General features: G+C 37.0%; 1 non-coding gene across 1 annotated transcript; it reads right to left on the reverse strand.

Annotated features, from left to right (window-relative positions):
• Positions 1-945: 945 nt before the first annotated feature.
• Positions 946-1,052, reverse strand: LOC148091801 (U6 spliceosomal RNA). The gene has a single exon (XR_015715472.1). It is a non-coding gene; the product is annotated as a U6 spliceosomal RNA (small nuclear RNA).
• Between the last annotated feature and the right edge of the window lie 24,855 nt (positions 1,053-25,907).

The raw sequence follows: 25,907 nt of genomic DNA on the forward strand, positions 1-25,907 counted from the left end.
GGCCAGGACTGGCCCCCATTTCCAAACCATACAGCTCAATGGCTTCCTGAGTGTCGGCCTATAAACTCTCCAGAAAAAGAGCTCACCAAAGGTCTCTGTTGGTTACACCCAACAGACCTTTCTGCCTAACTTGAGCTTGGCAGGTGGTGTCGCAAGTAGTCGGAGCACTGTGTTGGTGCACTCCCCAGGCTGGTGCTGTAAGAACAGGAGTGGCCGATCCTGGGAAGATGGCACCTGAGGGCAGTGTGGGATACTGACTCAGGATATTGACCTCAGCAGCTGACCCTCCAGATCTCTCTTCAGCCCCACGCTACCCAGATCTTCTCTTTATGACTCCCATATGCCCTGAATTGCCTTACCTCTATCAGAGCCCAGTATGAGTGCCCTAGTGCAAGCTCCTGTGTGTTGACCCTTTTAGAGAGCACCTGGTGCCCTGGCCAGGTAGCTCAGTAAGTTAGAGAGTCATCTGGACAGGCCAAGGCTGCAGGTTCGATCCCAGGTTAGGGCACATGCAAGACTCAACCAAGGAATGCATAAATGAGTGGAACAACAAATCAATGTGCCCATCCACCCTCTCTCCCTTTCTCTCTATCTTAAAATCAATAAATAAAAATTTAAGCCCTGGCTGGTGTGGCTCAGTTGGTTGGAACATCTTCCAGTACACTAAAAGGTGGCGTGTTCTTTTCGCGATCAGGGCACATATCCAGATTGTGGTTTCAGTCCCCAGTAGGGGCATGTATGGTAGGCAACCGATCAATGTTTCTCATATCGGTTTCTAGTTCTCTCTCCCCTCCTCTTGCTAAAATCAATAAAAAAACATATCCTTAAGTGAGGATTAAAAACAAATTAAAATTTAAAAAAAGAGAGGGAGCGCACCTGGGTTTCTAGCAGAATCTCTCTTTTTCCAGGCAGATAGTCCCCGCTGATTTTCACTGCCAGATGCTAAAAAATATGGAATGCTTCATGAATTTGCATGCCATCCTTGTGCAGGGGTTATGCTAATTTTATCTATATCATTCTGATTTTAGTATATGTGCTGTCGAAGCAAGCACTTATTCTGCTATTATTTTGTTTATTATTTATTTTACTTTTTTGTTATAATATTTGTGCTGACTTAAGTTGGTATGTATTACTTTTTTTTCCCTTCCATAGGATTTTTTTTTTTTTTACTTTTTTATTTCATCAGTGGTTAACATTAATGGTTCATTTTCCTGGAACATATAAACAAATAAAACAGATTTATCTACCCTTACCTAAGAACACAACTATTAAACCCTTAAAGTTTGAAATCACGAAGTATATTAAGGCTTTTGAATAGTCGTATGATTCCAATACCTTCCACTCTAGCCCCAGGCAATAATAATAGCTAACATTACAGACCATTTAGTGTAGGACAAGCACTGCTCTCTGTACTTTACATATATTAACACATTTAATCATCTCTATAACCCTGTGAGATGGACTCTGTCATTATCCACACTAAAATGAAAACTCCATGAAAGCAATGTATTTCTGTTTTGTTCACAAATATACCCCAAGTGCTAAAACAGTGACTGGCATATAGTAAGGGTTCCAGAAATGCTTGTTTAATAAATCTATTCACAATTTTACAAATAGAAAGAATGGTAGAACAGAGAAGTTACCTAATTTATTTTAATTTTACCACCATTAATTGGTAGAATCTAGATTGAAATCCATACACTTTGGTGTTAGAGTTTGTGCTCTTAACTATTACATTTTGGGAAGAGTTGAGGTTTTTTTTCCTTTCCATTTTTTTTTTTTAATCTCTCCCCCATGAACAAACGTCTGTGTTTTCTTGATAGTTTAACAATTTTGCTTTCAGAATGTATATTCTCTTTCAAGACACCATTTTTATTCCATAATATTATATTTTCACAAACAATGTATCAGGATGAAACCTTTTATAGGATCCACTGATTTCTTGTCACTGCTCTGAGTCCCTCTTCTGTTTCCACTTGTTTTAGTGCACCTGAGGTCTTGGTAGAAATGGGTGGCTGAGTGATGGAGTTGCAGCTGGTGTTACAAGTGGAGGTGAGTTGGCCACTACTTCCCTGAGTCTCTCTATACTCTCTTAATCATATACAGTTGGACTTTCATCCCCTCTTAACTCTGTTATCACTCTCATGGCCACTAAGAACTTCAGTGTTGCCAAATCCAGTAGCCCCTTATTGATCCGAAATGTCTAAAATTTCAAGGGCTTAACGAGAGTTGGTAGTAGTAGTTCCCTCACTTCTTGAAACAGTCTTCTTTTTGTGGCTTCCATGGCATCACAGTGTTCTTTCTACTTCTGTAGCTGCATGTTCTTAGGCTTCATTGTTGAATTTCCCCCTTGTACTTAACATTAGATTATTTCAGGGCTTGTTTGTGGGTTTGCCTCCCTGGTGTCATTTATATCATCACCAGAGATGATAACACTATCTGATGACTTTAAATACCTCATATTATTCCTTTAATTGTTTATCGCCAAATTAAATATTTGCTCATGAATTTCAAACATATATTAAACTGTTTCTCTGATATTGCTTCAAAAATTATTCATAAACATTACAATCTGAATAAATATAAAATGAAAATGTTGGTCCTAATCACCACACACCACCTCGCAGTCTAGAAACCTGTTCTTCCCAGGTCTTTCCAACTTAGTAGGTGCCCTCAGTTTTCAACGACCTATGAAAACAATTGCTTTACTTATGCACTACCTTGTTTCATCTGTAAGTTCTCCAAAAATACTTAGTGAATCCCTTTGCTTATTTAATTCTCATTTACCACTATCCAGTTCAAAATCTGCATCACTTCTTACATCAACTGCAATACCTTGCATTCTCTTCTTGTCCATTCTTTCATCTTTATAACCCATTCTCTGTTCAGCAACAAATAATAAAAATCATAAATGATAATATGCCAGACTCTAGCTTTAAAACATTTCATGTTACCAGAATCACATCACATAACTAAAATCATTTTATACGACTTTCACTCTCCTTATTTAATCAAATAGACCAATATCTTTCACCAAAGAGGGCCCATTCCTAGGCCATTGATACTGATGGCCCCTTCTTATTCTCCAGCAATCATATAACATTTTATCTTCTCAAGGGTTACTTCCTGCCTCAGTTCATCTTTATTAAACCATCATGTTTATTTCCTTTGATTTATCACAATTAAAAAAATTATTAGGGTGGCATTTCTCTCTAAAATGTGAGCTCAGGAACTTTGTTTATCTTGTCTACTACAACCTCTCCACTGCCTAACATAATGGCTGGAATATATGTGCAAATGATTAGAGAAAACCATTAAAGTATGTTGTTCAATGGCCTTTAAGGAGAAAACCGGCACTAAAAGCCAAGTAGAGTTTAATAATACAAACTGCTTTTTGATATAAATGTGGTAATGGGAAGAAGGAGTCTAAGCAATGGTTTGGATTTTGGGAGCCAGAATTAGGCTTGGAAATGGTTTAGGTTCACCCTTGTTTTCAGCAGGCACTGGGTGAAAGCAGGAATGGTAAGAGGCCTCCAGGGCATGGTTAAACACACGGACCAAGAGATAGTTCAGAAGACATACCCGATCTAAAAGGGCCACGCAGAGTGAAAAAATAAAGGATTCTTAGCAAAGAAATTGCAACCAGTCCACACAAGAAAGATTGGGAAGGGTGAAAAGAGAGTAGAACAATAGTTTCTCTGAGAAAAATGCATGTCATCAATTCTTTTTTTTCTAAAAGAATTTTTCTAGAGCAGTTTTATGTTCATGATAAAATTGAGAAGAAAGCACTCCCTGCTCCAGTACATGAAAGGCCTACCGCATTGCCAACATCCCCATCAGGTTGGTACATTTGCCACAGAAATATTGACACATCTTAATCACTCAGTGCCCGTGGTTTACATTACTGTCCACTCTTGGTGGTTTGGACAAATGTATAATGACAGGTATCCATCCTTATAGTGTCATACAGAATAGTTTCACTGCCCTAGATATATTCTGTGTTCCACCTGTTCTTTCACTATCTCCATAATTTTGCCCATTTTCTGTTATCATACAGGTAGAATCACACAAAGTGTGGTATATAACCTTTACAGATGATGTAGCTTCTTTCAGTAAATAATAAGCATTTAAGCCCTAGCTGGTTTGGCTCAGTGGTTACAGTGTCAGCCCTTGGACTGAAAGGTCACGGGTTTGATTCTGGTCAACCGCACATAGCTCGGTTGCAAGCTCGAAACCCAGCCCCAGTCAGGGTGCGTGTGGAGGGCAACCAATCAATTTCTCTCTCTCTCTCTCCCCCTTCCACTCTCTGAAAAGCAATGGAAAAAATATCCTCAGGTGAGGATTAAAAATAATAATAATAATAATAATAATAATAAGCATTTGAGGTTCCTCTAAGCTTCCTCCATGTCTTTTCATGGTGTGATAGCTCATTCCTTTTTAGTGTTGAATTCAGTTTAGGAAGGGATTGTAGATTTGTCCTTGAAAATGGATCAGTAATTAAGGGGCTTACTGAGCACTCTACATCACAGGTGGAGAAAATGATTTCTATAACATATCCTGATGGGATTACTGAATACCCTCAGAGGAATCGCAAATGCAAATTTCAAAAGCCTTCTTTACTCGTTTTCTTTATATTATGCCACACGTCATTCCTGACCATGACCTTCTTTTCAACCAAACATTATATGTGTGGTATGTTTTAATATCCTGTATCAGTATGAGAGTAAGAATATATACCAAGACAAAAGAAGAGGCTAGCAAGTTTGACTGGAGTAGACACTAGTGAAACTCAGGACCAAATTACATGATGAACTCAATTGTCCTTGAAGGGGATTATTAAAGCTCAAAAGACATTAATAAGGTTGTAAGAAATGAGGCTAGCTTCATATTCCATAGAGAAAGACGTTTATATGAGTTAAACAGAATTAAATAAATGCGTGCAGGCAAGGAGCAAGGCAGAACCAGGCATAATGATATAGTTATTAAAAGATCTGCATCACCAGGTAACACTGTCTTTCCCTGAACCTGAATTTGGTGTGTTCCAGGAAAAGCTAGTGGTGTGTGATATCCATCAATCCCTTGGGCAAATCAGGCAGATTTCACTCTAAACCTTAATATGACATTTGGTAACATAACGCTGAACCAATGTTTAATACCTACATCCAATTATGTGTTTATTGCAGGCATAACATAGATTATCATGTGGTTCAACACTGCTTGAAATTGCTATGTGCCTCCTTAAAGCTTTACAGTACATTTAGTTTTCTTGAAAAAACTAGTACTTATACATACACTTACCTCCCCATACTCTTTCATATTTGTCATCATACTGTTATAGAAAGAAAATTGCATTTCATTTTAAAATCTTACTTTCATGTAGTGTGCACTAAATAAAGACATTGTCTGAACACAGAAAAAAGCAAAATTATTTATTATAGAGACAATAATTAAATAATGGCTACTAATTTTTGGTATCCATAAAATAATGCGCAAGAGGTCATATTTCAAGCGATGACCACTGTCATGATTTAACACTATGTGCTAAAACTTTTACAGGGTACACAAAGGGACCTCTTCAAAACTTCTACACAGATTTTAGAATATAAATGTTGAAACTAAGTTCTGGAATAATTTCCAGGGGGCAATGGTGAGACTGGTCAGCATAGAGCAGAACTAAGGCCAAGCTGCTGGAACTGATCATGAAAAATAATAAAGTCAAATGGAAAATTTAAGATCGGGGCTGGCAGGGTGACCGGTACACAAAACTGCAAGTTCAGTTGTGTTATTGCAGAATGTTTTACATACTTTAAAGGTCTATTCTTGAGTCCTGTAGCTTCCATTGCTCTTAAAGGAGTAGAGGCAAAAGCATTGTGTCATCATAGTACGGAGTTTCTGATATATTTAAAAATATACCGACATTCTGCTTTTACAAATTTATTTATAACATTACAAATAATTATATTCTTTATTTCATACTTTATTATAATGTGCTCTAAATTTTCTCCCTTTGCATCTGTGAGTATTTAGTATATGGTAAGCATTGTGACAAAGTTTTTAAAAAATACCGTCTTGACCCAGTATTGAGACCCTGGCTAAAGGCTGATTTGTTCGTCTTGAGTATTTGATTAAATCCACACTCCAACCACTTTTCCTTTGGGGGCTCTCACAGTCGAGGCTGGTTTGCATCAGCCCTAATCACCCCTGAGATAGGCACCAGACCAGAGGCAGCCCTGTTCTCTCCAGAAATGATTCAAATTAGTCAATCTGCAGGAAGACCCCTCCTGCTTGTCTCTTGTCGTATATAAGCTGCCCCCTACAGCTCCAACTTGCTGTTACCCTGTCCCCAGGTGCAGTCCCCTGTGTGGACCTGCCTGGCAGTCACCTCTCCTTTGGAGCTGTATTGGAAGTTTCTGCCTTTCATCTATTCGAGTGCTGTTGTTGTATCCCCCCATCAAAAGAACCTTTAAATCTTATAAAACAGACACATAATGCATGTTTGTGAAATTAATTTATAATAGATTAAGCACCTATCTATGATTTTTAATCCTTGAGGCAAGTAGGACTCCAATTCCTGGAAAGTGGCCAGTGTTGAAGTATCATGGGTAGCTACAGGGTGCATGGTGTCTGAAAGGGAACCATGGGGATACCAGGGCATGTCTTTCCAAGGACACTGAGTTGGAAAAACCTTGTCCCTTTCACCATACCCCCTCCACCCAAGATCAAAAGTTGCAAAGACTGGCTGGTGCCTCAGGGCACCGATAATTTAACAACAGTTTTTCACTGCGCAGTCCAGCTTCTGCTTAATTTGGCCCCTGTGGGCATAAGTTACCTAACTTTCCTGCAAATCTATATATACTTTTTAAAAGACCTTTCAAAATATTGTATTCAATGTTTTCAAGTGGCAGATGTTCTTTTCTTTTGGTTTCCTTTCTTTTAACTGGAAAAGTTTTTCAGGATATTTAGTTCACCCTATTGAGAGAATTAATGTCTGCTAATACTATCTTAGTAGTTGTATAGATCAAAAAGAGCGGGAGGGGCCCACTGATCAAACTCTGTTCTAGCGTTTGCCAAATTGTTTGGTGCTCCAATTACATGTAAGGTAGGCATTCTTCAGGGAATTAGGGACAGTTAGCAATGTGGAGGGCAGGCTCAAAGGAGATGTGATGGCCAATTTTAAACGTTTTAGAGTGATGTAAGAAATAGGTTTTTGCCCTGCTTCTGTGTTTTCTCGTCATTTCTAAATGCCCTGCCTTTGGGACCACTAATGGCATCATGATTTCCAAAATACAACATTTTTTATAACATGTGACTGCACATAAATCTCCTAAAGCACACAGAAGGTGAGGGTGTATTACATTTGATAACATCGCTAAAAATCAGCTTTTACCGATAAGAGTCATTCACCTCTAAGTATATTATACAACCCTTTTGACTGAAGGTGTTGACTTTGTTTTTTGCCTTCAATATAAACAATCTAATTTCCGTTCTACTAATGATTGCTGTTTCGCTATGGAAGCCCTGAAACAGACTCTCTTTCCCATGCACAGAATAGAAATGCAAAGAGAAGGAGTTTACACAAGCAGTTTTCAATTGTTTTCATCACAGTGCTGGCAAGAAAGTGTCCTATATGGAATATTGTATTTGTAGAACACACATAAACTGTCTTGGTTACAAAACTCAATAAAGTGTGTTATTCCCTGCCAGCTGGCATCTGTTCCTAAAGAAAACCCATTTTCATGTGCTATTGTCTACACACAATCATTTTTTAATGCACCCTAAAGTCCACTTTTAAAAGGAGCTTTGCTCCTGAGGTTGTTTCACTGGTGCTATGGGCCCTGGAAGTAACAAGGGGAGTTCGTAATGTAGACACAGAATGAAAAGCCCGAATTCCGCGTGCTGGTGGACTGCGCCCAGCCTGGCGGAGGCAGGTATTTCCGAAGGCTTTGTGGGGTCAGGCGTGCTGTCTAGGAAGCCAGCTGTGTGGGGACACGAATTAGGGGCAGAGCATGGTTTCAGCCTTCTACCTGTTACCAGTCATTCTAAATTTCATCTGTCAAGCACTCTCCCTGGCCTCACTCGTGATGCAGGTAGTTTCATGACGCTCTTTAAAAAGGGGTGGCATCCGAAACGGGTGCAGATGTGCAGGTGTCCCGGGCACAAACTGTCGCTGTGTCATAATGCCCCAAGCAAGGACAAGCACAGCCTCGTTTCTCCCTTCTCCCTAAGTACCACGGATGCCAAATGTCCGTCGGGCCGTAATGTGAACCCTCTGCCAGGATTCAGGTTCTTTATTAATTTGCTAATTTATTTTTAAAATGAATGAAACTGGAGAGATAATGTCAACATTTAAATAATCTTGATGTGTAGATAAGTTTTTAATTCCAAGATGTTGTTTTTTTTTTAAATTCTCTGCACACACACACACACCCCAGATATGTGAACAAACATTACTTGTCGGGTGCAGTAAAAATGAAACTATATTTTTAATTCTAGCTGACCCGTAACAGTGTTTTCAGTGGGTTATTACTTCCCCGGCCGTAGATGAAAATTCACAGTTCTCATGATTTTTATGCTCACTGTTAGGTAATTTAAAAGCCCTATAATTCTTTAAGTGAGAGAATGCAGTCCAGCATTAAACATTTTTAGAAATGTTCAGATACAAATACTAAGGAATGCTTCATTTTTTATTCAAATACAAACCTGTTCTCCCCTATACTTTCCAAGATCTCCTGTGGTCGGGAAGCAAGCACAGGGCTTCACTGGCTCTTCCTTCTGTGACCCCACAGGGCTTCCGTCGCCCCCACCGTGGAGGGGGTGGGCCAGGTTTTAATCTGATCAAAATCATGCTGACTTCGCTGGTTTCATGATCTCTGGCCTGGCACATACCTGAAAATGGGTTCATTCTCTCAGGACTTCTGAGGTTTCTTCTGTTCTTGCCTGTTTACTCTGGTTTTGAATGACAGCCCTGTTAACTAGGGATTTTTGTCAGTAATATTTTGCTCCTCCCAGTTGAACTTTACTCCTTTCCTGAATGCAGGAAGCCTCTGTTATTCATCTAGGGGGCCCTGTTCTGTAGGGCAAAAGACAGCCAATTCAGTGAGCTATCCTCATTTTTGACCACCTATGCCTCATAATAACCACAGCTATATCCTTTGCCCCAAGAACAGCCCCTGGCGGATCTACCTGCAGTGGGCTTCTCTATATCACAGTATTTGAATTTTTAGGTGGGTGCACAAATTCACTCTTTCCTCCCATAACTCCATTCCCAGTTCCACCTCAAGGCTGAGGTAAGGACAGGTAACTATCTCGACTTCCTTGGTAGCTATCTGCAATTTATCCTTTAAAATAATCACTCACTTGACCATTTTATACCTTGCACAGGGCTGACTTAAGAATCAACTAACTTATTTTTAGTCACCTATTTTGAAAATGTCTTCATGGTGAAACTTGGGAATATAACATCTATTATCTTTACTAATCAGCTTCTAGCTATAATAGGAAAACTGCCTCTTAACATAGAGTTAGATGGGGTAAGGATTAGAAATAGAGGGTGAGTAGTAATAGCTTTGTATATGATGGCATATTAAAGGTAAAAATCACTTTCAGATTTCTTATCTTACTTAGGCTGGGAAACATATCAATGTCAGGTTGAAAGAGCATTTAGCAACTAAGAAAACATGTGTTTCAAATAATTGCCTATGAGTATAATTCAAAATCACATCTGATTAATATCTGCCATGAGAAGGTCCATAGTTATAGACTCAGATCTGGAGGGTTTGGGGCCCCTCATAGCAGTGTTTTTGCACTCTCTACAATGCTAATGCAAATGCAAATGCAAATGCAAACTCAGATCTATACGGCTCTACAAGACAATAAGATCTGTCGGTATTTCCTTTGAGTAGTTTTTAGTTTTACAATAATATGGGAATTGAATATGTTTTCAAAACAGACTATGCCTCCTGGAGATTGTGATGAATAGTCTTGAGGGGCATTCCTTTTTCAGGAATATCATAGCTATATAATATTTAAAATCTCTCCTTACGTTAGGGCAGAAGGTCAGTTAACTGCACGGAGAGACTGTGTGCATTAATCCCTGGCATATTTCTTAAATGGAATTGTGCTTTGGCAAGTTCTAAAATTTACAGTAAGAGATAATATAAAAATGCCTGTAGGAAACCTTTACCCTAGTTATATGAGTTTTTATTGCCAGTATTGCTTATTTTACAATAAATATTTCTTTTAAATATCACTGACACTCTTTCTTTGTGTTTTAAAAGCATTGTAATTATATTGAGTAATCCACACTGTTTTGTTTTAGTTTACAAATAGTATAGATACTATAACTTGTCAGGCATCTTACTTTACATTGTATTCTATCATGTTCAGAATATAATTTTGAGAATTTTAGGATCATACATAGCATGTATACAAGATATCAAGGCAATTGTTTTCTCACTTAATTTCACTTTGGTTCTTATTTTATTTTTACAACTTGTTTTTCTATCATCTTTTTTTCTTCTTTCTATCATTGCATTGCATGTATTTTTTATAATTTACTATACAGCTTTTTTGCAATATAATATGCTTTTAAAAATCATTATGCTTATTGTTTCACAAATTTTGTGCAAGATGAGACATTATTAAACCCATTGCATTGTAGCTAAATCCAAGAAGCTCTAACTATCCACAACTATTTTTTCCCATATAAACAATCAGCTAAATTTCTGCATACTTTTTTGTTTCACTAGACTCTGCTTCCTATATCTCTAATAATTGGACGAAGTAATAGTGCCAAAACAACAACAAAGAAATCAATAGGTTTTGTGGAGTCCAGAAACCTGTAATTTGTCTGACACCAAAACTATGTCCATTAGCATTCTTTTGTTTGGAAAATTTCAGTGGATGCTATAGTGGATTTTTGGTCTCTGGCCATATTTTAATATAAATCCTTTTTATGCTTAGGGAATGTCATGCAGAAGTATTTGTGGCAGAGAATCCATTTTGCTGAAGGGACTATTAGATTCACCTGCCTCCAAAGGTAGCCGTGTCAGAGGATCACCCAGTCTTCAGATTGCACAGACTCCTGAGATGCTGCTGCTAAATTAGTCCTGCATGGGTGTGTTGGACATTGTTTCTGTCTTGTGTACTCTATGTCTGATTTTCTGCTCCCTCCTGTATATTCTGTGATTTGCCTAATCATTTATTTTATTGATTGAGAGAGAGAGAGATGTTCCAACTATTCGAGCATTCATTGGTTGGTTCTTCTATGTGTCCTGATGGGTGACTGAACCCCCAAACTTGGTGTATCCAGACAACACTCCAACCAACTGAGCAACTCAGCCAGGGCCTGCCTAATATATATATATATATTAAATTATAAGTCTATTTATTACTGAACAATGCAAAAACCGTATATACTTTTATAAAAAATAAACTCTTACAAAATGTGTTTTTTCAATTTAGATTATTCCACTATTTTGCCCCAACAATCACAGGACTTCTGGGTTTCAATACCATAAAAACTTTTAAAAAATAAATTTCAAGACTTTGCTACCTACCTCAAAAATGGCGGTATATAGTTCATTGTAACTTAATTAAAATAGCACTTTAAAAATTATATTATTTATTTTTAAAATATTTAGAGTGGATACTGTTGCTAATAAATAAAAATCCTGATTGATACAGTTGGTACATAAGTAAACCAAATTTCTCTCTTATAGAATTAAAAATATGATCTAGAGACAGAAGTCATCAGATTCAGAAGCAAAGCTGGAGAACTGGTGGAGCAAAACAGAAACAGGTCCACTAGAAAAAAGAGTAAAGGATTCCGATTCCTGATGTACTGACAAGACAACTGGACCCTGTGTAGCCCACCACAGCTGCTCTGTGTCCTCTTATCCAGGGAGTCGCCCCTTGTTCCATGACTCACCTGGCCTCTCCCTCCCCTCTAAAGGGATTCCTTTGCTCCCTCACATCTAGTATGTCCCCTTAGCAGCCCCTCACCAGAATGCAGAACTTCACTATGTTCCCTCACGGAGAGAGCGAGGCTGTGCCAGGCTCCCCCCCCCCCCCCCCCCCCACTGTACACATAGCTTGTGTCACATTATGTGGCTCACGGTATAGACTCTAAATATTTGTTGAAATACATGATAATGAATAAATGAATGACACTAAAAATATAACTGACACAGCAAATTACATTTACTTCAAAAGTGTTTTGATAGATTACAAATTAATCCAATTTCATATTGTACTACACCTCCCCACACACATCCACTCCTCCCACCCCTCCCCCACCCCCACTCCCACACACCCCCACACCCCCACTCCACCCACACACACCCCCTACACACCACACACATGTCAGCCCCCTCATGTTCTGGTTTTCCTTTTTAGAAATTTGAAACGATACAGGTATTTCTGAGAGCTGGCTAAGGAACATATGACACATTTACTTATTTCGATTAGCAAATGTCCCTGGTGAAAGAGTTGATTTTTCCTTCTTTCTTTGTAAAACTAAAAGCCTTTCTAAAGAAATGTGAATGTTATTGTGAAACAACCTGGTATTATGATCACCGTTTTCCACCTCCTGCTGCATTAGGTCTGAATTCTGATGCAATATTTTTAAATACCTGCCCACAGAGCTTTCCTTCTGCTGTCTTCGACAAATCTCTCTTTACCCTCTTTACCCATGAGGTTTTCTCTGGTTAATAACACCCTGTAAGTACTTAATGTGGCATTATTAATTGTGTAAAGGTAGCCTGAACAGTGCTTGACCTCACATAGTTCTGTAGATCACTATTGATTTAATGTGACAGGCGAAATTCTCCACATTAGCCTGCACCACATTTTTAATACTCCAATACAATAGAACTGTTCCAAAGGAAACAGTTCTGCCAGTGGCTCTAAAGCAGTAAACAGAACACAAATATCAGGGTCCTTTACTAAGTTATGGAGCAAATATATCTAAGAACCAAAGTGTGCATCTCAGAGATTCGCTACCTTGTAAAATATTTTGTAGGGGGGAAATAAAAGTATTAGATGTCATATTAGAAGCTATCTAAGAATGCCAAACATATTCAAAATTATTAGAAACAACATTTTTTGGTTTAAGTGGAGATATACATATTTTAATCTTTTAACCAAGAGTTCATGCCATTTACAGTGTATTACAATCTATTTTAGCCTATGATACCAAAAAATCTCTCCACATTGTTTCAAGGAACCAAAAAAAATCCCCGAATAGCCTCAGCAATCTTGAGAAAAAAGAAAAAAGTTGGATGTGTCATAATACCTGATATCAAACTACGCTACAAGGCCATTATAATCAAAGCATCCTGGTACTGGCATAAAAACAGGCAAGTAGATTAATGCAACAGAACAGAAAACCCCGAAATCAACCCATGCCTATATGATCAATTAATATTTGATGAAGGTGGCAAGAACATACAGTGGGGTAAAGAGAGATTCTTCAATAGACAGTGTTGGGAAAATCGGAGGCACATGCAAAAAAAATGAAACTAGGCCACCAACTGACACAAGACACAAGAATAAACTCAAAATGGATAAAAGACTTAAATGTAAGTCACAAAACCATAAAAATCTTAGAAGAAAACATAGGCAGTAAAATCTCAGAGTAATGTTTTTTCCTATATGTCTCCAAGGGCAAGGGAAATTGGGGGGGGGGGGGGAGTACCAAAAGAGGTACCACACAGCCTTCTGGATTTTCTCTTTCATCACCCACTTTTATAATAAATTCTCAGGGCAATGGCTGCTCCTTCTGCTTCAAGACAGCCCTTGAACCCTAATTCATGTACTTTGAATATGCACTAAGTTTAGTTGGATAACACATTTTAACTGCAATTTTAAAAAATTAAGGTTCTAACTAAATAACTACAGAAAATATTAAAATGTTAACGAGTGCTTTTTCATAATTCCTTTTTGTCCTATTTCTTTTTCTCAATCCATGACCATTTCTACAACTTTATTCATGGAATTCTGATTCTTTTCTATGTTGCTGTTTTCTCCCCAGGTTTGTTAATCCATCTATCTATATGTTTTAAATGTTTTCCTTGATACCACTCCTTTCCAGGTTCATATTTATTTTTGCAATTTTTCCTTTGCAATCAGTTTATTTTCTTTTTCCTGGAGGTGTAAGAATTATTGTTGTTGGTAGTGAGGTCATTCTTTAGTGAAATCATGACCTCAAAAAATGACTTTTCTCAGGAACTCACCTGATATGGCCCTGAATGCTCTTCCATATCTCCAAACCTTTCCACTTTCTCAGGTGTGGATGTGCAGTAGTCTACTCATGTTCTTTGAAGTGAATGCCCCTCTCTGTCCACACTACACTCAGTAATTATACAAACATGGACTGAGCTCCTGTGGCCAAGCATTCCCTCCATTTGGATGAATAAGAATGGCTAGCTTTACTACAATTACTTGTTTCCATATCTATTTTTCCCACAACTCTGAGCTCCTTGAGTGTAGGAGCCATGTTTTACCTGTTATTTACAGTACCAAGGTTACACTCCACAAAGATCATTTAAAAGAATGGTTTAATGCATAATTAATTTTTACAAAATAAGTGTAATATTTACCATAATATACTAGATATATCCAGAATTCTTTATTTAAAAACATGTGACCTATGCAAAAGATGTGAAACAAGATGGCATATATGGGGTTAGGTTACATGTAAGATAAAATAATAAAGATAAAGTGAGCAAGCAACCACATATTTAATAACTTGTGCCTTTCATAATACTTACCATCCATCAATATAATCAGTATATAATTCATTTTTCTCTGTTCCTAGATCCTACTTAATTTACCATTGCTTAAGACATGCCTTTTAGTCTGTGTACAAATTGTATAAGTCTATTTCCCCTTAACTCATATCAAAACCATAAAATTGATACTATATGCAGCACAATTCAGTTAAATAATTTGAGCAAGCTCAGTTAGTGTTGCAGAGTACAAAAATTACCCCAAAATCCTCCCATCCCTGTATGTACAACTCTAATGCCACATTGCCACTCCTCTTATCAAGAAGTAAAGTCTAATTCTCCGCCTTTCCAATCGGGGCTTTGCCATTCCTGTGGCTTCATTCAAAGGAGCATTAGCAAATGTGACCTAAGCCGAGATGTGACAAGTGATTGACTTTGGGGCTTTCTTTCTCAGTGCCATGTGGAGTCCTGAGGTTGCTCAGGTAAAGAAAACTCTAGGACAGCTAAGGGGCCTCGTAGAACAGACATAAGCTCTCCTATACGAACCCCTGTAGACCAGGCAGCCTGCCTCCAGCTGTTTATGTGAGAGAGGCCGTCCTGAATCATCAACATCACACAAGTTTAGGAATAAGAAATACGTACAGGTCACAGAATTGTAGGAAATAAAGTGTGTCGCTTTAAGCAAACAAGCTGTCTTGATATAAGGCATTTTCCTTCACAAAGCAAATAAACTCAGCTAGTAAGTAGACAATCTAAGAACTAAGCAAAACAATAACCATTTATAATCGAACTCACTGTGCTCATCAATATACTTTGAAGATACTGTAAGCATTTTCCCATGGCATTTGATTATGTGCCCGATGTTAACATTTATTATGACATTTGTTCCAAAAGAGAAGTAGACATTTTATGTAGTGTTGTTGGTAACTTAAGATCTTTGAAGAAGAATGCTTTCAGCTTTTTCTATGCCCCCACCCCTTTTTTCTGTCTTTTCTCCCCTTTTCTTGAGCTGGGTCTTGAGTTTGTAAATGCCTTTAGAAAAAGCCTTGATAAAGGCTGATGGATATTTATTTTCTTTCAGTTACCAATGCTTTTGCTTATAAATACACTTAAATCTTATTTTTTGTTGGAAATTCAAAACAAAAATAGTAATGACGAAGGTACTTTTACTACCACTTATTGAGTCTTTGCTACACAATAACCAAGCACCGTGCCAACTGAATTAATTATATTAGAGCTAATCTAATTGTTACAGTAGTTATCTCCAATTCACACATAAACTATGCTGATTAAATTAATTGATCAAAAGTCATGTTGTCATTAAGAAGTGCAGCTAGGGTTTGAACTATGACTTTTCTCCTTTCCTGAAGATATAAGAAATATATTTGGATTAGAGATGTTTAATGACTACAATTCTGCAACACAGCATCATATGCAGCCTCTGAATTGTCTGTGTGAGTCCAATGTCCTCAGAATCAAAGAACATATAGTGGGAAGTCAAATGCATGACTAATAAGTCCCCACACTAGAGGCCACCATATACTATCTCGGTGTCCACTCTTCCTTCCTATTTTAACATCCTGTGTCTGGATTTCATCCATTACTACTTATATTAACAACTTAACATTACTGTAGTTTTTAATATGTATGAAATACATCAATGTTACATTATTTTCATAGCTGTTGGTAAATAAGCTGGAAAACCAGAAAAGTTCCACACAGCTTAGAGACCTAAGGTACTTACAAGTAGATATTAGAGCTTAAACTTAAATTAACCTTTTGTGACCAAATCAATGTTTTATTTTTCCAGAAAGAAAAAAAAATTTCATGAAGAGTTGTCACATTGTGTTTATCATGAAATAGAGACAACATAACTTGTTTTGAAGCTTAATTCTGCTGCTCTTTACTGAGTTATATTAGTTATGTGTTGTATTAAACTATTTGAATCCCTTGATTACCATCTCCTATAAATTAAGAAAATCACACATTATCTTGCAAGCTTAAAGACTGTGTGCAGACCAATCCTAAAAAGATAACCCCTCATTAAAAAGCCATGTTTGAAAAAAACACACATATTTCTCTCATTGATCCTCTGAAGAATAAATGAGAGAGTCCCTGGCAATCTTTAGCATGGAGAAGAAGAGAAAGAACCAAATTATCCTTGGAAATCTGCCTACTTTTAAGCATAAGCATCTTTTATTTGATTAAAAATCTTTCATGTACTATGTACTTTTTGAGATGCTGTTATTCTTCTGTATTTCTAAAACCACCTCCCTTACCTGGGTCTGGGGGATGGCGATGTTCCTAATGGTTATAGATTAAAATCCATTTTAAAATCAGTATAAATATAGCCACTATGATTGGAATTAATTTATTAATTTGTGTTGACTGGTATTTTCAAACAGATATTAAGTAATAAAAATAACATAATATATTATTATCTCATCTTATAAGCCTACTAAAATATTTAAATCTAATAGTTTGTCTCTTGGCCTAGAAAATCCACCTCCAAACTTTTAAATATATTATTATAATTTATTAAAAGTTCTACTGTCTTTATGAGTGCCAATTTACTCAAATGATTGACTGGAATATCATATAGATTGAATTTCAAATGATTCACTCAGTGGCTGAGAATAAGATCTTATGGATAGTTTTTAAAGTCTAGAGCTAGAGGAAACCTTAGAGATATTCTACCTCTCCCACTAATTTCATAGACAAGGAAATTCAATCCTACAAATATGAATTTGTTCCAGGTTACATAATATAGAAGAGGCATAGTTAGAATAAGAAAGTGTTAGCCATCTTATATTTCAGAATTGGCCAAATTTTGAACTTTTACTAAATTAACAGAAGACTTATTTTATTAGAATTTTACAGAATTTAAATTACTAATTCTAATACTTTCAAAATAATAAAAATGTTGTAGGAACATATATATTTACTGCTTTTACACAAGATTACTCTAAACCAGACCAAATTCTTAATTAAAGCTTTCTATCAATTGCACATTATTTTCTTTTTCTTTCATATTATGTAGGCTTTTTAATAACTTTTGGAAATCATTTATTCTTCTGTAAGTGTTGTTATCTATTCTTGCATCTATTAAATCAGGACCAAGGGGACTGCAAGGTGCTTTCTCCAGTTAGCGTCTTCAATCTCACAAAGATGTCAGCTACAGTGTATTGGGGGCCTTTGGTTTGTGTTCATCTTTTCCAGGTTTGGCACCCCTTTTCTAGGCACAATTGTTCTTTATTCTTAGCATCTCTGTTGCCTTTAATAAATGTGCCACCACAATAGGCATTGTGGCTGCTATAAGTGGACGCTCCCTCATCCTCAGGTCATGTGTTCATCATCACCTGTGCTCTGCAATCACTGTCATTGCTTTTTTTCCTAGAAAAAAAATAGGAAGACAGCCTCCGGGTGTCCTGATACTAGGGACACAAGAATGTCTACCTCCTGGTGAGTTACATTCTTTGAGGGAGTTTTCAAAGCAGCATTGCTTATGTCTCAATATCCAACAGAGATTTTATTTTAGTATTATGCTTCTTTCATATTTTGTTCATAACGCCATAAATCTCCTAGGAGAAAACTCAGCTAAAAAAAATATTGCTCAAACAAGCTTGGGCCAGTTATCTTGGACTCAGAGCAGATGAAGAATTCTGGAAAAAGCATGACACATTTTATTTTATAAACCACCTGTCTCATCCTTCCTAGAGCTGGGTCTGAGTTCAAGCAGTACAATGACAGCTCAGGAATGAAAAATAGAGATATCCTCTGTAGCATATATATTGCCATACTAGTTTTAATTTTTTCTTAAAAGAATATAATTCGAATTAGAGAAATAAATACTGTAGGTGGTGGGGTTTTTTAAGTACAACTATGTATGAATACGCATACTTGCAGAGTGTACAAGAAATTATTTTAAGTCATGAATTTTAAAAAGAACTCCCTCAGAGAGATGAGAACAGATTTATAACCAGCTGGTGCCAGGTTATATTTGGCATATGGAACCTAGATTTAGTTATCATCTTCAAAGCCCATGAATACCGTGCTAGCAACACTATTGTGCCTGTAAGACAAATGGTTGGGGAATTCCTTTAAGCAATCTCCAGGTGATGAGATCAAGGTCAAGTGCCGTCGCAATGCAAGGAAGCCTGAATCCCTAGCTCGGTTCTCCGGGGCGGCCAGAGCTGGCAGTGCTGCAGGGGAAGTGGCTGGTATTTTAAAAGCTGCGGGAGCAGCAAGTTAGTTTTCTGTATTTTTGCAGGCAAGTATAGACACGAGGTTTTGTTAAATGAAAATATGTGAAAGATGATAAGTTCTGAGAACTGGGGTAGAATGGGGTGCCTGTCTTCCCCTCGGAAACAGGCACCAACACATCCCCTGGGGCCCGGTTCTTAAAGGGACCCCTGTGCTCATAGATGAAAAGACAGTTCCTCTGTGTTGGAATTTTTATCCCATCTCAGTCCCCCTATCTCCCACCTCAGCAGCTCTTAGCAACCAGAAGAGATTTTCTTGGACACCCTGGCAGGGGCTTCTGATGTTCTATCCGAACTTCCCTGAGACGTGCTGGTCCCAGCCAGCTCTGCCTCCTTCCCTCTTGGATGCCTCTTCTTGTTGCCTCTTAATCACAGCTCAATCCACAGCTGATTGGACCAAGAATAGACCTCTGGTGCATCCTGAGACCTCTCAGAAATTTGGATTTGAGATCTAGAAAAGTTTGTTTCTAGCTAATAAAATCTGAGAATTACTGTAAATCTGAGGCTAAAATGACCATGGTCTTTTACCAGTCCAGCCAAGTGAGCTGCAGTTGGCTCCAGTTCATCTTAAGAAACTTGTAAATATGTTTTGTTTTTAATTTTTCAATTACAGTTGACATACAATATTGTTTCAGTGTACAACATAGTGATCACCCCAATAATTCTAGTATCCATTTGACAACATTCATAGTTATTACAGTATTATTGCCAATATTCTCTATGCTGGAGGAACTAATGTACTTACCTGGCTTCTGTATGACGGCCCTCTTTTGGTTTTCAAACATATCATCTTATTTTGCTTACCTTAGCTCGAATGGGTTCTCTTTCTTGCGGTCAAATATTAGCTGAACAACACCTGGGGAGACAAATGTCTACTTAGCAAAAGTAAAGTTTTGGATTCTGCATATTCAGAGTGTAAACAGGCCTTCTCCAATCACACAGGTTCTGTTTCTTTATTTCATTACAGTTTTGTTTTACTACGAGTGTGGACTGTGAAGTCAGAGATGCACCATGGGCCCCAGTGTAACCTCAGGAATTGTAGTCAGAAGGGAAGAAACTGCTTTTAAATTTTGCTCCATTTTGGCCTTTATATAAAATCAATTTCACTTGTGCTTTATAATTTTTCTGGAAGATTTATCCTATAAAAATGCATTTGAATCCAAATGATATTTTCTCATAATTATTGATTTTAAAAAATTTCTAATTCTGTGCATATAGGATTTATAAGATGTGTTGTATAAAACCCTAATAATGCTATTGTCCACATGGGCCTGGATTTTTAGATATATCCACCCTCATGAAATCATGGAATTACGGGCCTATTATTTCATCTTCTCTTACTTACGGTTCTGTCACCAGGAAGTTTTCTTTTCTTTTTTTTTTTTATTTCCCCAGTTAGCAGTACAGGTAAGTCCAACAAAAGATTCATATTCTAACCTATTTTAGAATGTTTGACATAAAACATTTTTTCTTTAGAAAAATGTGTATGAAATCCTATTACCAAATAGCCCAGCAAGGCAAAGGCAAAACATTTTTTTATATGTATATATTTATTGATTTGAGAGAGGAAAAGGGAGAAGGAGAGAGAGATATGAACATCAATGATTAGAGAGTCATTATTGATTGGCCACCCCCTGCAAGCCCCTGACTGGGGATCAAGCCTGCAACCTGGGCATGTACCTTGATGGGGAATTGAACCGTGATCGCCTGGATCCTAGGTGGATGCTCAACCACTGAGCCACAGTGGGCTGGGCCAAAACATCTTTGAAAAGAGTCTTATGTAAATAATGTTGGGTCCATCTTCTTACAAAGAAAAGTTCAAGTATTAACTACTTGTCATTAAAAATTAGAAATATTACTTGCAAGTACTAGAAGTCCTTTAAAAATATTCTTTTTTTAAAAATTTGAATTTATTGGGGTGACACTGGTTTGCAAAACTGTACAGGTTTCAAGTATACAACTCAATAAAACATCATCTGCACACTGCATTGTGCACCCATCGCCCCAAGCAAAGTCTCTTTCCGTCCCCATTTATTCCCCTTTGCCCCCCTCTTCCTTCCCCAGCCCTCTCTCCCTCTGGCTGTCGCCACACGGCTGTCTGTGTCTATGTGTTATGTATGTATGTTTTTGGGTTAATCCCTTCACTTTCTTTCATCCAGTCCCCCAAGCCTCCTCCCCTCTGTCAGCTGTCAGTCTGCTCTGTGTATCCATGCTTCTGTTTCTATTTTGTTTCTCAGTTTATTTTGTTTATTAGATTCCACATATAAGTGAGATGGTGTGGTATTTGTCTTTCTATGACTGGCTTATTTCACTGAGCAATAAACAAAGGAAAAAGTGTGTGTGTATAATTCAAAAGAGTAGCCCTTTTAAATACTCTGATATCTTTTGTTTTATTGGCTTTTTTTCCCCCTGGGGAGAAAAGGACACCATGGCAATGGATTTTTAATGGATATAAAAAGATACTTTAACTGGTTTCTTATATTTTTGGCCATATGATTATTTCTCCTTTCTCACTGTTCAATATACCCAGATACCCTGTAACCAGTTCCCTGAAATATTTTTAATAGTCAGAGAAAAAGGATATTATATAATATGTTGTTTTATACCTTAAAACATTTACAAAAGTAAAATTTCAGTGAGAAGAACACGTATATGTCTGTGCGTGTTTGTCTGTGTGAGTTCTTAATATCCAGGGATTAATGAATTCAACTAATCCTCTCATTCTAGTATCTATAGCTCTCTTGTTATATAGCTGTGATATATAATATTAGACAATTTTAGCAAACACTAAATGAGGTAAATATCTCTAAAAGAGTTACTATTAGAAATTGAATGGGTGATGAAACTTTTTGCTTGGATTAAAAAACTTGATGGCACTTGAGAAAAATGTAGGACATTGAGGGCCAAGATGATGGTTGACACCAAATCATCACAAATAAAAATTACATTTATTTTCATAATAGTTAAGAAATTGGACCTCCCTAGGCACTCAGGTGAAAGGAGGTAAAGTTTAAAATATAAGAAGAGAGTGAAATGTGAGAGAGTGAAAGATAGAGCGTGTGATTGCACATAAGCTGTAGCCAGAAGATGATGTCACTTCAATGAGGTATACTGAGAGAATTATTTAAGAATAGAAGGAACTAAAATGCTTCTATAATATATTGTAGAACACTTTCATAATGTATTTGACTGCATTAATTGTCAGGTCTCACCACTCACTCTTCAGTCAAAGTATGTACATTAACTAAGCATTCATAAGACTTGTTTTGTCTTGGGTCAAGAGTTGCTATGTTTATGAAAAATAATAAAAAGTCTGAGTTTTTTACTTGGGTAATGTGTTACATTTAAAAGTCATATATTAGGAATTAGTAGTTTAAGAAATGAAACTGTGTGCTTATAAGCTTGACAGGAATGAAAAGGCATTTTGGAATTGCAGGACTTTGACATGAATTGGTGGTTTCAGCCAATCTTACAATCCCCTGAAAGTTCAGGACCTTTCTATTATCTATCTCATTTTCAAACTCTGTATGGATTACAAATCAAAATTTATGTAACAGCTATAGATTAGTATAGCTCTTGGTTTGGCAATATGAGCTATATTTGTCTGAGAAATAAAATATACATGAGCATGTCTATAGGGCAGACAGGACACCACCATCAGATGTCTTTTATTATTAGGACAGTGGAAACTTATGGAAAAGATTTATCCCAATGGAAGCTTTAAGGTATTCAAATGTTGGCTTAGGACAAGGCTTCAGTTGTGGAAAAAAGTGTTTTTACGACTATATTTTATAACCTTGCTCTCAGATTGTCCTCTGACTCAGACATGTAGACATATACTTTGAGATACAGGGAGAAAAGATGACATTGACATGTGACTACAAACAAAGTCAAATTGGTAAACAAGATCAGATGTGAGATAAGCAGAGTATAGCACCAGGAATAAAATAGGCTATTGACATCTGTTCCAAAGAACAATGAATGAGCTTTTTAAAAATTAAGGTGGAATTGACAGAGGTGCATTGGCAGTAAACCAATAATGACTTTGGAAGTGGTAGGACAGTCCTAGGATTTTACCTCTTTAATAAGCTTTACATAGGCTTTTCAGAGGTAACTGAATCTAGGACCCAGGATTCAGGGCCCTAGAGGAGGTACCCCAGCCTTACAGCAGACATCATATAGGAATCCAGATACAGACAACGTAACATGCCATGTTACAGTGGAAAGGATGGCTTTGCAATAGATGAGGGATGGCATAGAAACTTCTGGATCTGCTTTTGAAAGAACTCCAAAAAAAGGGAAGAGATTACAGATTACCACACAGGCAGATGGGGACCTGAGCCACTACAATGAAACTATCTTAGATTACTATTGCAGTACCGGGATTTTGTTTTGTTTTGTTTTGGGGAGGGGCCTGATGTGGTCTGGGAACCTGGTCTATAATCACTAATTGAAGAAAAGATGTCAAGTCCTTTCAGAGTATTGATGAGTTGTAGTTTTAACATGAGGGTTATCGTTTAACCAATACTTTTTCTTGACTAAAAAGAGGTTGACAATTCTACGATTTTAGAATAAAGAAGGGGACATTGGGTGTAACAAGATAGGGATATATCCTATAAAAAAAGGCCAGTATCCTACTATTTCTAAATGGCACTGGTATTTAGAGGTGGATGGCTTTCTTTCCTTTTGAGGGCTCAATCATAGATATAATGGATAATGGCTGGCTCTGGGTTCATGTAGTAACTTGACCCTAATATCTTAGCTTTGCAGATATGCCCTGCGGAACACAGCTGTGAGTGTACGTGTTGGATATTGTGAACCACTTGTATACACAACATATATACTCTGTAGCTACACAGCATGTCGACCAAAAGCCTTCAATTGCATAGATCTATAGTACTTAAATAGTATATTTTTGGGTGTGCTGCAGAATTTTAGTAATTAGTTTTTGCGTGCCATGAGATGAAAAACTTTGAAAATCACTCCTTTAGAGGATAATTTGACCCATGCCTTCTTCTTTGCTTCTCATGTTATTTGTAATCCTCAGAGTTCCTTGGTTTGTACAAACATTATTCCTATCTCCACTTCTGTCATCATATATTGTGTGTGTCTCTGTCTCTTTTTGGTCATATTGGGTTAAGGGTTCACCCTATCCCTTATGACCTCATATTAATATACATCTTAATTATATCAGCAAAGACCTTATTTCTAAGTAAGATCACATTCACAGCTATAAGAATTAAGACCTTCAACATAAATTTTGTTTTGGGGGATTTTTTGGGGAGGTGGGTAGTGGCATAGTCAACTTTCAAAAAATACCTAAATCAAAAAGTATTTTAGGAAATTTCAATACAATGTTACACTCAAACAGATTAGCAAGGACCTATACATTGAGGGCACTCAATGTTAATTGCTCTTTCCCTTTTTGCCTCTGTGTATCATGTGAATAATCGTAAAACTTCAATCTCCTTTAACTTTTCCATATTACCCTGCTTCCAAATCATGTTATGGTAAATTATGAAAGACATTGGAATTGAATTCTAGGTGTTGCCTACTGCATACTTCCTTATTACCTGATTTTCAGAGCTCTACACTTTGTCTTTGAGCTATTTTCTAACTCTTCACATTGTAGAAAACATCTGGTTATACAAATGAAATGGTGGTCTATAGTGATGCAAATAAATTTTATCAGATGGAGATGCAAACCATCTCACACATAAGAAGCTATTTTCTAATCAATTCATCTCAATATTTTGTATTTCTTATATATATGTCTACTCTTAAGATTCTCATATAAAATGCTTCTCAATATTTTGCTGGTTCACCTCTTAATGAGTTAAATAAAATCTTTGTGTTCACTTTATATTTGCATGACAGTCATGATTTTACCTTTAAAACAACCTTTAATGTTCCATGTCATTTTTGGAAAAGCTTTGATGAATAAAGAGATTAAAAGATCCGGTCTTTAATGTCTCACTACCTCTCAACATGATACGCAGCATCTGTGTGGAAATGAACTGAACCCAAAAGCTTCATAACTTTTGAATTAAAAGGCAATTCATAAAAGAAAGCCAACAAGTAATTTCTTGGCAAAATATTGTGTTAGATAATTAAGTACTTAAAGTAAAAAGATTGAAGATGCTTTACAATAAGACTTGATGCCTTGAAATTTAACAACCAAAGTGCTGATCTGGTCCATATCACTTTAGAAAATGAAGCTTCAGAGCTGAGAGGAGCTCCTGATTTAGTTATGGGCCAGTTAAAGGGCTTTACTTATTATAACAAATGAGGCAAACTACTTTAGGGAAAACTGTACAGTGGTATACGAAAAATATTTAGAGGGAAATGTAGTTTTAAATGCCACCTGAAGAAAATAAGAGACTATAAAAGGTGAATCAGCATAGTCCAATAGAGTTGAGAATAAATAAATAAAATCTTTGTAGCATTCTTGTCACTGATACAGGTAGCTAACATTTAATATCTATATCTATGATTTAGCATATTAATTTTCTATTGTAAATGATGAAAGGAAGTTAGAATTAAATTGTCTAGTAAATATGTAATGTTTAGAACCTGGAGTACTTAACATTCTTTTTTTTTTTCTTTTGTCAATCTCGCCTGAGGATATTTCTTTCCATTGCTTTTCAAAGAGAGTGGGGGGGGGGGGGGGAGATTAATGTGAGAGACACATATGGGACTGATTGCTTCCCCAACTCACCCTGACTGGGGATGGGGAGCGAGCCTACAACCCAGGTACTTGCCCTTGACAGGGAATTGAACTCACAAGTCTTTGGTGGGTGAGCTGACATTCTAACCACTGAACCACATGGGCCAGGACAACATTCTATTTTTTTATATCTAACATAATGGACTGAAAGTGGCATAAGACTGGTAGGTCTAGTCTTGCTGGAAGCCC

Source organism: Miniopterus natalensis, chromosome 12, assembly GCF_054644295.1.
Source record: "Miniopterus natalensis isolate mMinNat1 chromosome 12, mMinNat1.hap1, whole genome shotgun sequence".
Lineage (NCBI taxonomy): Eukaryota > Metazoa > Chordata > Mammalia > Chiroptera > Miniopteridae > Miniopterus > Miniopterus natalensis.